The following is a 15,000-nucleotide window of genomic DNA, read 5'->3' as shown; positions in this document are numbered from 1 at the left end:
TGGTTGATCGATGTTAGGAACCTTCAATGACCGGACACTAGCATTGCGAGTTAAATGGTTAAAACTCATAAATAACAGATTGCAATATTTAATTCTTATCACAGGTCACTACAGAAAAAGAATGTGATCCAAAGTGGATAACAATTTAAAGTAGCAGACATTCTGATAAACTCCAAAGGCCTGGCGAAAAGTGGTCTTCATCCTCCGAAGCTGTCGCGGTTGCTCTGGGAATCCTTGTCTGGCGATTCCTATTAAACTCACAGTAATTACTACGGTTAGAGTGTAACTCTCCCTGCAGCATTACACAGTATAATAGCCTGGGTCGTTGTGTGCATCGGTTCAAGAGTTCCAGTGAGAAATCCCAGTGTGTATTTTCTTGTGTGCTGTATATGAGGTCAATTGTATTGCCATGCGTTATATTATTCGGCCATTGATGGGCGTCCTATGCAGGATGTCTGGGCTCCAGCAGGCAGTGGTCCTGGCCAGGAATCCCAGGCAAAGGCGATTAATGGATGGGTTGGCTGAGAAGAGGGAAAGATGAACAGCTGGATGGAGGTGCTGCAGATGGATGGATGGCGGAATTGATGGGTGAATGTGTGTGACCCTGTGATGAATAAGTACGATTATATCAGATTCATTTGTGTTTTTTATGTATGCATCGCTGTTGATTTCCTAGTTTGGCGGTAAATTAGAAGCAGGGAGGATAATTTTGTTGAGTTATGTGTACGATGCATCCTACAGTGGAACCAACTGAATTATGAATATAACCTAACTAGCGCAGTCCTGTACTGCGTGTTTTACACTGAGGTGATTCATGATTTAAACACTAATAGATGTCCCCATTCCCGTATGTGCCCGGCCTGCATGTTGGCTCTTCACCCGCTGAGTTGTTAGACAACAAAACCTAACGTGCTAAATCCTTAGTTTAACTTCTTGGGGATTCAACTGGATTTATAGAAGAATCAGCAGATTTCATTTCTCTCTGACCCTCCTCTCTCTCTCTTCTTCTCTCTCTCTCTCTCTCTCTCTCTCTCTCTCTCTCTCTCTCTCTCTCTCTCTCTCTCTCTCTCTCTCTCTCTCTCTCTCTCTCTCTCTCTCTCTCTCTCTCTCTCTCTCTCTCTCTCTCTCTCTCTCTCTCTCTCTCTCTCTATATAGATATGTGTCATGGCCCCTGCGTTAAGTGATGAACGCGTGCTGGACGGCCTTGTCACACTGTGACGACCATGCCTACTCTCCCTTCCTCCTGCTCTCTCTGCCTCTCTCTGTTCTCATACTATCGTTATAAGCCACGATAGTAATCTGAGTTCAGGCCAGCAAAGGATCTATCACTGGAGGGGGCGGTTAGGCCACAGGAGACGTGGGGCCGGAATCGACAGAGGACTGAGGAAAGGATCGCGGAGGTGGGGAGGTGTAGGGAGGGAGGGGACGGAAAGGAGGGGGGATGAATGGGTGAAGAAAGGATTGGATTTGGGAGGGGGGAGGGAGAGAGGGAGGGAGGGTGGGTGGGAGGGAGGGAAAGGAGGGGGATGAATGGATGAAGAAAGGGTCGGAGGTGAGACAGAGGGGGAAAGGAAGGGAGGGAAAGGAGGGGGGATGAATGGATGAAGGAAGGACCCACCCTCACTCCCTCCTCCCATCCTTCCTTCATCCCTTCATAAGTGTACGTGGGAGGGAGGGGGGATTTACAGATGAAGGCAGGACGCAAGGCATGGGCGAAGGAAGGTTGGAAAGAGGTAGCGATACACAGAAGTAGTGGACGAGGGTGCCGTCTGAGGAGGGGTAAACGCGTTGATGAAGCAACAGAGTGACATCGTCGGGGTGACCTCGACATGCAGAGGCAGGGCCCTGCTAACAGGTTGACCTCTAGCAGGCCCTCACTGCAGAACTTACAGAAGGCTTTGGCTGGTGGATGTGCGCGGGTAGGCCTCAGAGTCTGTGATTACACGCTGGTGCTTGTCTTCCTTTGACCTGTTTCTGGAGAATAAGCAGATCAATAATTAACAATGTGTTTTTCCCCTTCGCCTCAACGCCCCCCTCTATCCATATAGATGTGGGTCAGAGAACAAACCCCACAACAAAATGGTTAGTAATAATCAGTGGAGAGCAACAGAACTCGTCACTTTGAGTGAACATAAATCAAACACTATTAATACCAATATTGTTCCATATGTAAACATGTTTCAGCTGTAAAGCGCGAGAAAACAGATGAACCTCAGTGGGTCATCGCTCCATTTGATCACTGCTAATGAGCCAACTCTTAGAGTGCTTCTGCCGTGGGGACGCCTTCAGAGCGTATAGCGGATCCAGCCGGCCCTCGGAAAACACATGCGTACGGAGAAGCCATACGTACGCAGAAGCCCTGTCCATGTTGAATGAGAAGATGGATTTCCCCTCTTTAGGATCCACAGCAGAGGCAATAAGAGGCAGTCTGAGTGTGGAGGGAGGTAAAGCTAAGCTTTGATCAATAATACTGTCATTCTCTGTCAGTGAAATTAAGGCCCGTCGCCGGCAGCATCGCTGAAGTACCAGGAGGTCATGAACACACCCTCGTCGCATTGCCCAAACAATATAAATTAAGACTTTTATGATCATTATTATTATTATGGTCGTTTTTATTCTGTTCACAATGGAGCTCAGACAACCAGTGATGGCGTCAAATTCTTCTTCACATCAGGAGCATCTCTCCACGTGGCTCCTTCCTCTACGCTGAGATCCACCGCACTTCATTACTCCACCACGCTCCCTAATCTGCCGCCTCCTGCAGCTCCCTTGGCTTTGGCTGGGGAAATCTCCCAGCATTCTCCGTTCTCACTCTCTCTCTCTTTCACACTCTCTTCCCTCTCACTCTCCACTCGTTCCTTCTCACTCAGTCTCTCTCAATTTCCTCTTTCTTGACCTCCACTTTCTCTCCCTCTCTCTCAGTCTCTCTCACCCTCCACTTGCCTCTTTCTTACTCTCTCTCTCACTCTTTCTCTCACTCTCTTCCCTTTCACTCTCCTCTGCTGCTTCCTCCACTCTCTCTCTTTCACTCTCTCTCTCACACTTCACACACTCTCTCTCTCTCAGTTCTCTCTCTCTCAGTTCTCTCTCGTACTCTTCCATCTCACTCTCTCTCTCTCTCTCTCTCTCCCTCTCTCTCTCTCTCTCTCTCTCTCTTTCTCTCTCTCTCTCTCTCTCTCTCAGTTCTCTCTCGTACTCTTCCATCTCACTCTCTCTCTCTCTCTCTCTCTCTCTCTCTCTCTCTCTCTCTCTCTCTCTCTCTCTCTCTCTCTCTGTCTCTCATGCTCCAGTTTCCTCTTTATCAGTCTCCACGCTCTCGCTCACTCTTCTCTGCTCACCCACCATTCTCTCTCTCATTCTCTTTCCCGCTCTACGCTCCCTCTCTCTCTTCTCTCTCCCTCTTGTCCTCTCCATCTTCCTCTCTCTTTCTCAGGGCATGGCTTACTACAGTTGTCTGCAGTAGCATGTATGCATGTATAGTATAGGTACTGTGGGAGAGAAGGGGAGGATGGGGTGCACTGCAGGGTTATAAATCACCCTCTGCGATCCTCCTCCCCCGGTGTGCATGAAGCACATAAAGACATCCCACCAGCCTGCTCACGCACGGGGACACCCCGCGCCGCTGAGCCCCGCCCCTTTACTCCCTCAGCCCTGGCTGCTTCCCCGACCAGCCCCCTACTTGCCCCCTACTAGCTCTCTCACTCTCTATGTTCTCCCTCACTGGACATGCCTGCTTCGTATTGACTGAACTAGTGCAGCGCCCGTTCAAAACGCGCCTTGAGGAAACGCGTTGATTGCTTGGCCTCCGGTATTGCTGCTTTCAGCTTCCTCGAAAAACTAATCATCCAAATACCTTAAAACTCAACCGCTTAAAGCACTGGCGAAAAGATCGAAGGACAGAGAGTACGTTTACATGCACCGCTTAATCCAATTACAGCCATAGTTTGCCTATTGCCTAACTTATATATGCATGATTAATGCGACTATGTATCTAAACACAGACTCCTTCCATTTTTGTTGCATGATGTTCAACTTAATAGCAAACTTGACACGATCAACTGGCTGCATTCATTGCTAACATCTAGCTACCGTGGACCGGGCTATTTCCCGGAGGCAATATCCAGGACCAAAAGCATTCATTGCAAATGTTTCATCGCTGAGGCTTGAAATGTTTAAGTTTAATGTTACCATGTTTAATGTGTAACATCTCCAATCTCTCTACTTCATCTGTGCTGAATTCATTGTAGTGAATGACAGGTTAATGTGTAGTGTCTTTATGAAAGGTATCATTACCGTCATAGGAACTGAGTTGCCTAATGTTATTCTGGAAGCTTTTTCCTTATTTCCTTGCTGAATCCTATTTACGGGATAATGAGTTTTTCAAATTTCCTTCCCAGGTCAAACCATACCCCCATATTTACATTTAATTGATGCTTCAGCACTCAGTTAATTGATCACCCATTCGGTTAGAGCTATTCTTCTTCTTGGCTTCATGATTCTCCATCTTCTACATCCAAACCACCTATTCTTAGCTTGAATTGCTTCTCCTTCTCTTGGTACTTCTTGTGTTTTCTGTTGTGTGGATCTCTGTGCGTGCATGTGTGGCGTGCTTGCACTTCTCTTACCTCTCTCTTATACCCTAAGGGCCCTTTTTCTCAACAGCAGTTTTAAGGCATCTCATTGCGGTACAATTCAACTTATAGTCCCTCTCTCTCTCTTTCTCTCTCTCTATCTCTCTCTCTCTCTCTCTCTCTCCCTCTCTCCCTCAGCATCACAAAGTACTCCACTTCTTTCACACAGAGTCCTCAGTGCCTTTGCCTGAAGAGGGAGGTGAGCCATGCGCTGGACAACAAACACATATACACAAATGCTCCGAGCAAACACTAGAAAGGGCATAGGTGTCTGTGCGCACACGCTCTCTTGCTCTCTCCCATTCGCACACACGCACGCACATGCAGACACACACACACACACACACACACACACACACACACACACACACACACACAAACACACATGTACAGATGCAAGGACAAACCGTAGGAGACAGGAGGTCTGGGTTGTGAAGTGAGAGAAGAGGAGTAGAGGAGGGAAGGGGTGGGGGTCGTTCACAAGGGAAGAATATTCACAGTACGTACGTCTCTCTCTCTCTCTCTCTCTCTCTCACCCCCTGGCTCTCCTCCTCTCTCTCTCTCTCTCTCTCTCTCTCTCTCTCTCTCTCTCTCTCTCTCTCTCTCTCTCTCTCTCTCCCTCTCTCTCTCTCTCTCACCCCCTGGCTCTCCTCCTCTCTCTCTCTCATCCCCTGGCTCTCTTCCTCTCTCTCTCCTCCTCTCTCGACCCATCTCTCTCTACCATCCTCTCTCCTCCTCTTAGTCTCGTTCCCTCCCTCTCGCTCTCTGTCTCTCTCTGTGCCTCTCTCACTCTCCCCTCTCACACACACACACACACACATGCACACACACATACACATGCAAACACAAGTACACACACAGAGACCCCCTCTTAGGCGGGAGCAGATAGAACGAAGCGGCGAGCCAGAGAAGCTCGCTGGCAGGAGAGCGAGAGCGAGAGAGGGGACGAGCGCGGGAGAGTGAGTAAGCAATAGAGAGCAAGACAGAGAGAGGGAGGGAGAGAGAGAGAGAGAGACGGAGGCAGCAGAGTGATCGTATTGAACAAAGCCAGCAATAAAGAGCCGGTCGGCGAGGCAGTGACAGCGGAGCGCAGCAGCAGTGGTGACTGGGAGATGCCTGCCTGTGAGCCCGCCTGCTACTCCTGCTGTGGAGCGTTGAAGGTAAGGTCCGCAATCCATGCATGACACACACACAAACACACACACATTCACACAATGGAGTTTGCGGAAGACATGAGCCACCAAACCAGAGGAAGAGACGCACCGACGGAGAGACAAATGGATGGATGAAGGAGGGGAAAGAGAGGGAGAGGAAGAGAGGAGTGAAATTGGAGGAATGGAGGTTGGGACGTCATTGTGTGTGTGTGTGGGGGTGTGTGTGTATGGGGTCGAAATTACAAAGAGGACGGCATGTATTGCTGGTGTGCGTTCGGCTGTTTGTCGGGGGTTTATCTGCGAGCAACGCAGTGTTGTGCATCCCCCCCTTCTGCCGCCGCACACATACCGGAGACCCCCTCCCATCTGGAGCATCTCAGAGTGTTATGGGAGCATAAACTATGGGCTTGTGTAGTGAGGGATAGCAAGCAATACAGAGAGAGCGACAGAAAGAGAGAGAGAGAGAGAGCAATAAAGATAGGTAAACAACCAAGGCAGCGGGATGGAAGCAAAGCTCTCTCTTTCACAAGTGAGTGAGAGCAAGAGAATGAGAGTGAGAAAGAGTGATGGAAGGAGAGTGAGTGATAGGGGGGCAGGGAAGACAGAGTGAAAGAGACAATGTGAGGGCAAGTGCGATAGAGTGATACAGCGAGAGAGCAAGGGAGAGAGCGACATAACACAACAGAGAGATTTTAGAAGGCATGAAAATAAATCATGCAAGAGGAATCAGGTGGGAGACTGCGCTGGTTGATATCACTCGTCCCCTGCCTGGTCCTTCATTGGACCAGGGGAGCGATGTCACTGCAGAGGTACATCCCTCTCCATGCGTTCCTTTGCCCTAGTGCGGGGGGCAGGGCCATTACAGGAGCAATGTTGGCTCCTGATGCAAAGCCTTTACAACAAACTGCTGTAACCCTCCTTCTGATGTTTTTGTTACTTGCACAGCTACTTGCTTATTTGCTTCTGTGTGTACGTAGGAGATAATGATGGTGATGATAATGATGATGAAGATGATGATGATGGTGAAAATTAAGCTTGGGGTTTCTAACCATGCAATGCAGGACTTTACGGGCATGCGGTGAGCTAATGTCTGTAGTTGTACATACGTACACAGAGGTGTGTGCCCATGTGTCTATGTATCCGAGTATACTTGAGGTGTTTACTACGCGTGTTGATGAGTGTGTGTGTGTGCGTGTGCGTGTGTTTGTGTGTGTTTTATGTGTGTGTGAGCTCTGCGGCCATATGGGCTCTGTGTGTGCAAGTGTGTACGTGCACAGGAGCACACTGTGTACAAAACGGTATTGTGTTGACTACTACAAGAGTCACTACAGATTGTTTTCTGCTTTCTGCTTACGTACCATTTCCACAGGAAAGATGGGATCAGTGAGAGAGAGAGAGAGAGCAAGAGAGGACAGAGAGAGAGAGAGAGCGAGAGAGAGAGAGAGAGAGAGAGAGAGAGAGAGAGAGAGAGAGAGAGAGAGAGCAAGAGAGGAGTAGAAAGAGAGAGATATAGAGAGATGACATAGAGGGAGTAGAAAGAGAGAGAGAGAGAGAGAGAGAGAGAGAGAGAGAGAGAGAGAGAGAGAGAGAGAGAGAGAGAGAGAGAGAGAGAGAGAACGGGGAGGGAGGTTGAATCGCAAACCCTGTCAGCCTCCAGCCCTTTTCTTGTTACTCAAATGTTTTTGGGCGCTTTGCTGTAAAACACTGGGAGCGGAATCATTCCTATTGATTCTGCCGGAGCGCACACCATACGCTCGGCTTCAGAAGAAGCTTTTGGGGGCTTTGTTTGGCCTTGTATTCATCCGGTGAGCACCAACCCGAACATCACCCTCCCGGCGCCACCGTTCGCCGCCGCTGCCGTCGGTTCTGCTTGAGTGCTCTACGCAGTCACCGCGAGCGGTGTGTCGCCGCGAAACTACGATGATGACGCAACGTTTGTGTGTGTTTCTGGCCCAGAAACCCCTTCTCCATCGCCTGCCCTGGTCCCTCAATGGGTTCACCTGTCAATGATGCTAGTCCCGGTGTGCAACACCTGCATTGCCTCCTCCATCATTCATTGTACATCCATCTCATTTGGCACAATGGGAAGAAAAAAGGTTGGGGATCGGGGGATGGGGACATGGGGTTGGGACTGGGGGATGGGGGTTGCTAGGACAAGCAAGTGAGGCAGTGTGCAGTAGACAATACCTTGGTAAGACATTTAGAAAGGTACCAGCAAAACCCTAGTGCCGTGCGGCAGTGGCTCGCTGTAAACGTTTTGCACGTTTGAAACGGTCCAACAGCGGCTACAAGAAGGTTATTATCTAACCAACCTTCAGGCTACGTGTGCCACTTTAGACTGAAATGGGCAGAGATGGGTGGGGGGGATGGTGGCAGGGTGGTGTAGGGTGATGTAACTGCTTCTGATGTATGTATCCTTTGACCTTATTAAGAGCACAATCAGTGTTAGCTGTGACTCTGACTCCCAGTGTGGCTTCAGGTCTCCCTGAGATTGAGCCATGCCGCCACATCTCACGACACTTTGTGGGCTGGTGGGGGTGGTTTGGGTGGTTTGGGTGGTGGGGTGGAGGTGGTGGTGGAGATGGGGAGACGGTGGCGGTGGTTTGATGTTGGTGTGTAATGGTATAATGATGGTGGTGGTGATGAGCTGTGAATTCTGGTGGTGGTGGTGGTGGTGGTGTATGGCTGGTGTTGTGGGAGCGGCAGTGGTCTTTGTAGTGGTTATGATGGTGATGATGGTGGTGCTGAGGTGTTGTGGTGGTGGTGGTTGTAGTGGTTGTTATGGTGGTGGTGGTGGTGGTGGTGATGGTGGTGGTGGTGGTGGTGATAGCCCTGGCTAACCCTCAGTAGCATCAACGGAACCATCAAAATGAGATTACACATTGAATTATTAATTGCCGGTTTTCATTTAGAGAAGAGTTTCCATCTCTCGGGGATGACAGAAAGAAGAGGTCTATTGTTGGAGCGTGGTCAACCACTAACCTCGATCGCTGCAGCACATTGGTGTCGAGAGTTTGGCCGACCATGAAGAATTCAGTGCCTACAATTATATGTGAATGACTGTGTGTTCAATCCAACTATTTTACACAGGTGTGAAGGGTACCTTTTTAAGTAATTCGCCCTCTTCTTTGTTGTTCACTGCAGAAAAACGAGCTGCCATGTTTGATTAATGTATTTGGGACGGTTCATTTTGAATTATTAACACTACCAGAGTGTTTTATGAGCACTGTATAAATTGATCCATCCGCAATCATTTTCCTTAAGTTGTTTGTGCTGTTGTTGTTGTTATTGTTGTTGTTGTTGTTTTTAGGACCTTGGCCTCGAATGGAAGTCTACTCTGTCCACAGGATCCTCTCCGCACACAATTTAGGATTTATTGGCTGTGTGTGTGTGTGTGTGTGTGTGTGGGGGGGGGGGGGGTAATGTATGCGTGAGTGAATGCGTGTGTGTGTGTGTGTGTGTGTGTTTGCACGTGTGTGTGTTTTACTATATGGGCTCTACATCAACCTTGAACTGCATGTCTTTTTGGAGGCGGGAGAAACAAACACAACACACGAACAACACGCACACACACACACAACACGCAGCGGGAAAACCACAGACAGATGAATCGATCCTGGAACCCCTCCAACACACTACCCGGAAACTCACAAATTCACCACAATGGAAACCCTTTTCGACAGTATCACAATAAACACTGGTGTGGTAATTCTATCCGTCTGTCATGACATGAGTTACCTCGTCAGCAATAGAACGTGGCTCTGTTTAGGGCATCATAAATCTGTGGTCATTACAAATTCAAGACTTTGTGTTTACGGTATTTTAACACTTTCCACGTCATTTATGGAGCTGATTTATGGTGATCAGCAGGTTTGGAGAACATGCAATCAACGCTTGTATGTAATTCATCTGCGATACTGTCGCAGCAACATTATGGCAGCACGAACAAACCTCAACGATGCCTTCATGCTAACTGTTGGGTAAACACTAACCAGCACCTTTTTCCTTCACATCCACCCCCACCATGGAGTGTGGACAAACACAGATAGACATGGGCACGCAAATATAGCCTAAACATAAAACCAAAAAACTAAAACAATTAATTAAGGCCTCCAGTACAGCTGAGAGACAGCACATGCATGCTAACTGGCTAGCTAGCTAGTTTGTTGTATTTTATAACGCAGGCAGATTTAAATACAAATATAAAAATTTACTTTTAGTTCAACTATTTCACTTGAACTCTACTTTCTACTGTTGTGGTGATGCGCTCATTCATTAGGTCTTATTGAGTCTTGTATTCAGACGGGATGTGGACTAATGAATGTTTCTGAGCAAGGGACTAATGGGATTACAGTAATCTAATTACCCAAACAAGTAGATGTAGTTTGTTACAGTTCGTCTACAACATGAACTAGATTAATTGGTTGGTTAACGATTTGGTCAACGGTCGATCAATGACCAAGAAAATTGAGATTAATATAATTATCGTCTTTTTTAACCATGTTAGCATACATAAATAAATATATTACATGTTGTATGACCCCTACTGAAATGATAAAGCATGACAAGGCATATTTCACTTCAAGGTTTTTGAAGGAGAGCCCGGCTGTAATGTAATTGAATGTATGTGGCCGTGGTCTGCAGTGTCATTGCTGGGTTATATGGGATGACATTGAAACCATTACAGTGACAGCCACAGGCGTTGCCAATTGGGATGCACCGTTCCTTCATGTGAATTAATTTGAATATGTGAATATGCCGACGGGGAGTAGTCCTTGCACAGGTTATTAGGTAGTAGTCAGACGCATTGATGTGTGTAGTAGTGCTGTCCTGACTGATAAGCATTCATGTCATGGTAGTCTGAGAGAGATTGTGGCCTGTGGATATATCCCATTCCGTTGCAGATGCACTGGCGAGTCAATGCAACATCTACAAAACACATATAACATCTATAATAATCATCACGTCGCTAAGGATTTTCAATTGATGTACAATTTCATGTGGATTTGAAATAGGATTTCTTGCGGCTCAACCCTGATGGCTCAACCATAAAAAATAAACTGCAAGCGTTGCAAGACGTGTGAAATTGTGTAGGGAATAAACCGCACACACTGACATATGATGTATACACAGGGACGGCGCAGAAGCTCTCCTGCAGAGAACAGCGGAGACGCGCTGGTGGAAACGCGACACGCATATAAAGCAAAGCTAGCGGTGCAAGCCTTGCCAGAGAGTGCCGTTAATCAGTACTACAGCAGCGTTAGGACACCGCCACCGACACGGGATTTCTGCTGCATCCGTGAAGCATGTGATTCCCAGAACACCTCAGGGAAGCACACACAGACACACACACACACATGCACACACACGCACACACACACACCCACACACACCTCCTCCTGCAATTGTTATGCTGATGTAACAGCAGAGACAGCGATTCATATGGTTATGTGTATGGACATATGTGTAAATGGCCCGCAGGCGTGTTGAGCCTAGAAAGCAAGCATATGTGGATTATTTTCCCTGTTGACATTATTCACTCAAATTAGTTTTTATTGCCATGTTATTGTGCCACATCACAAGCCCCGATGCCGTCCTCACACATGTATCCGGAGTGGATATGAATATAGAACGGTATGTTTGTGAGTTAACTGTGGTTTCACCGGCTCGGAGAACAGAGCAGGGTAGAAAAGCCTCATTGTTTTCAATCACTCCTCTGGGTTTCAAACCAACAACCTCATTTATGAGGGGGTCGTTTTATTTCCTAGGTCGCAGGAACCTTGAATGAGGTCGGGTGCTGGTGCTGATAACAGGAAAGAGGAATTGCTCGTAAGGTACAGCCAGAGGAACACGACTGCAGGTCCGGCACCTTAATGGGGCCACTTTCATCTTGGGCTCCTGCCTGCTCTCTCTCTCTCTCTCTCTCTCTCTCTCTCTCTCTCTCTCTCTCTCTCTCTCTCTCTCTCTCTCTCTCTCTCTCTCTCTCTCTCTCTCTCTCTCTCTCTCTCTCTCTCTCTCTCTCCCTCTCCCTCTCTCTCGCCTCAGGACCACTGCCTCTTCTCCCCCATCTGAAGCCCAGCCCTGCAGTCTGCTCACCTTGCTTTTCCTCTCAGTCCAACTCCACACTGTGATGCTTTCCTTTTCCCCGTTCCGGCCCACATGGCAGGGGGATTCACGTTGGATGCTCATCTTGGGTCCTTGTGTTGTTGGACCACATCCAACGACACAAGAACCTCTCCATTGTATTGGGCACTTCATGGTTTTAGCACACCTAATGGATAAGGAAGGTATATTGCTTTGTTGCGTTAGAAAGTCGATTAATTTTGTTTCTCTCTAAATATGTACGTGACTATCTCTCATTATTCCTTCATATTATTGTGCGCACTCATCCAATTACACACACACACACACACACACACACACACACACACACACACACACACACACATACACACAACCAAACACCCTATGGGATTTCCCTTTGATGATAAAAACAAAACGGTTAAAAGGTAAGCAGTGCAATTATGTTAATACTTGTACCTTGATACATATATCGTGTTTCTGCACAGTACAAAATAAAAAACTGCCAAACCTACGTAGGATAGCGAAAAGGATCCCGATGATTACAACCATCTTCTGAGATGTTGTCACAAAGTTAAAGTCCTATGTAAGCGCTCTTAAAGTGCAATCATGTCTCATTATTCCCTTGGTCAGACACTCGTGTTTATGGCGGAGGCGCCGGGTGTCATCCAGTAAATAGTCTGTCCGAGCCGAGGCCAGGGTGCGTGCGGGTGCCGGTGCCGGAGGCGGCAAGTGGCGGGGAATTAGAATGCTAATCTATGAAAACGCCACTCGAGGTCAGGGCTGCTCGTTTCCTCGAGCCTCCACTCAGCCTCGTCTCCGCCACTCCAGACCTCCTCACGAGCCGTCCATCTTCCCCTTCTCAAAGACGCTCGCCGCGAGTGAGCCGGCGGAGGACAATCAGCGACGGCGGAGTTTCTGGCCGGAGAGTCGTAAATCACGGCGGAGTGGCTGACGGAGACATGCTGGGAATGAACAAAAAAGCGCTGCGTTGAGGAGTCTGCTCTCTCCGCTCCGGCTCCGCTACCCAGCCTCAACACTTACTTACCAACTAGAGTCTGCCAGCACTCCACTCCACTGCGCTCTTGTCTCTCTGTCTCTTGGCTGTAAATTGTTTTCCGATGCATCTCTCTCCCTCTTTCCATCTTTAATTTGACCCCCCGGACCCGCTGATTAGGAGGAAGTTTGGCCGTTTGGCTTCCACATGGAGAAGGAACTAATGTGATCTAAGTCCATGGAGTGTTGACTATGAATTATGAATTATTCTGTTTTGGTCGCTATACAACAAGCCTCTACTTAGTGTAGTGGTCTGTGTGTGTGTGTGTGTGTGTGTGTGTGTGTGTGTGTGTGTGTGTGTGTGTGTGTGTGTGTGTGTGTGTGTGTGTGTGTGTGTGCGCGCGCGCGCGTGCGTGCGTGCGTGCGCGTGTGTGTGTGTGTGAAACTGTTTTCCTTGGCTATATAGCTCGAGCAACTTGGCTGTTAAGAAAGTGAGATCAGTGAGATGCATATGTGAGAGGGAGAAGGGGGAGCGAGAGATTAAGAGAGAGAAGGAGAAATACAGAGAGAGAGAGAGAGAGAGAGAGAGAGAGAGAGAGAGAGAGAGAGAGAGAGAGAGAGAGAGAGAGAGAGAGAGAAAGAGTGTGAGAGAGAAAGAGTGTGAGAGAGAGAGAGACAGAGAGAGAGAGAGAGAGAGAGAGAGAGAGAGAGAGAGAGAGAGAGAGAGAGAGAGAGAGAGAGAGAGAGATGAAGGTCGAGCCATTACAAAAATAGCAACTCAAACGTGAGTCTGAGCCTCTTTGGGAAGCAATGTCACTCCAGAGGGAAGGTAATCCATGTGCGGAAAGAGACAATGGGATACACGAACAGCTACCCATCGGATACAGTCGTGTCGGAGGGAGATAGTAGAGTGTTTGGGTTTGGTGTGTGTGTCTGTGTGCGTGTGCGTGTGTGTGTGCGTTTGCATGTGTGTGTGTGTGTGTTTGTTTGTGTGTGCGTGCATGCGTGAGTGGGTGGGTGCGTGCGTGTGTGTGCGTGTATGTCTGTGTGTTTGTGTGTGTGTGTGTGTGTGTGTGTATTTGAGGGCCTGGAGCCAAACCGGCTGGATACATCTTTAGCCATTTGCCCCGACCGACCTCAGAGTGTCATAGGCAGCGATAGGGACGAGGCCTCCATGTTATTCGGTGCACAATCTCGGCCTGGCGTTGGGACACAATGGTGACACGGAGAAAGAACGTTCTACAACAGAGAACGTCTCACACAAGCCTCGTGATACCAGCCTGATCCTCAGTGCGAAAGGATGAATGCTAGAGAGGAATCGTTCACTCTTTACGACTTCTTTACTTCACTTGGACATCTGGGATATTATTGCAGCTTCCACCCTGTCCCGGCAGTTTTGATGACACCACAGAAACACAATGTTCAAGAGAAAATGAAAAACAAAATGGAAGCCATACACAACCTTCAGAGTCCATGGATGAGTGACTGCTAATTGGTGAGGTTGTGTTGTAAACCAGGGGCTGGTGCAGAGATTTTTTAGCTATTTCTATGTTTTTTATGACTCACAGATGTGATCCATCATGTTTCACAGTCACAGCAAACCATAAGAAGCAGACAAATTAAGCGCCAAGGCTAATTCAGCGTGAACGTGATTTGTCTTGATATTATTGTTGAAGCATGACTCTGTTATTTGCATAATTCATTATCAAAGATAAGGTGTTTGCAGCCCCAAGAGTTATTTCTTATCTGAAATCTATATATCTGGCAGCAGTTAGATAAAGTATGGTGGAAAGATAGGATGCTTGTTTTGTACTCTTGTAAACATTTTTCCTGAAGGAATTACTTTTCACCCCAGGTTAAAGAGAGGTTAAAGAGGAGGAATGAGTATGAGTTACGTAACAGTGTCAATCCGACGATCCGAAGAAGGAATAATACGTATTATCTGACTGTTTATTTGACATTTTCCGGAACAAAGGAAGTATAGCTTAATGTCTTGCTCAGCTATTTTGTTATGTCGAACATTAATACTTCATATTCGTACTGTAAAAAAATCAACATCAACTTCTAAATCCGACATAAATACCAGAACAATTATGTCAATGGTCCAACTTTTCTGTGATTTCTGTACAGGAACTGAG

The 15,000-nt window shown here is 47.6% G+C and overlaps 1 protein-coding gene and 1 long non-coding RNA gene across 3 annotated transcripts in view; one reads left to right on the top strand and one right to left on the bottom strand.

The window, feature by feature from the left end:
- LOC115561373 (uncharacterized) overlaps window positions 1-13,246 on the bottom strand; it is a 13,793-nt gene extending 547 nt beyond the window's left edge. Inside the window, exons 1-3 of one of the 2 annotated variants that reach the window (XR_003979906.1) lie at window positions 11,882-13,246; window positions 1,891-1,974; window positions 1-604 (exon numbers count right to left, since the gene is read on the bottom strand). The exon at window positions 1-604 is cut by the window's left edge and continues 547 nt beyond it. This is a non-coding gene — a long non-coding RNA (uncharacterized LOC115561373). The remainder of the gene's footprint in view (window positions 605-1,890; window positions 1,975-11,881) is intronic. The other variant, XR_003979907.1, reaches the window with a different exon arrangement.
- Window positions 5,414-15,000, top strand: part of kcnj5 (potassium inwardly rectifying channel subfamily J member 5) — a 23,916-nt gene continuing 14,329 nt past the window's right edge. The window contains exon 1 of the mRNA XM_030381409.1: window positions 5,414-5,791. The gene's annotated coding sequence lies outside the window, so the exon portion shown is untranslated. The remainder of the gene's footprint in view (window positions 5,792-15,000) is intronic.

This window comes from Gadus morhua, chromosome 16 (assembly GCF_902167405.1).
Source record: "Gadus morhua chromosome 16, gadMor3.0, whole genome shotgun sequence".
In the NCBI taxonomy this organism is placed as follows: Eukaryota; Metazoa; Chordata; class Actinopteri; order Gadiformes; family Gadidae; genus Gadus; species Gadus morhua.
This window is presented reverse-complemented; position numbering and strand designations above follow the sequence as displayed.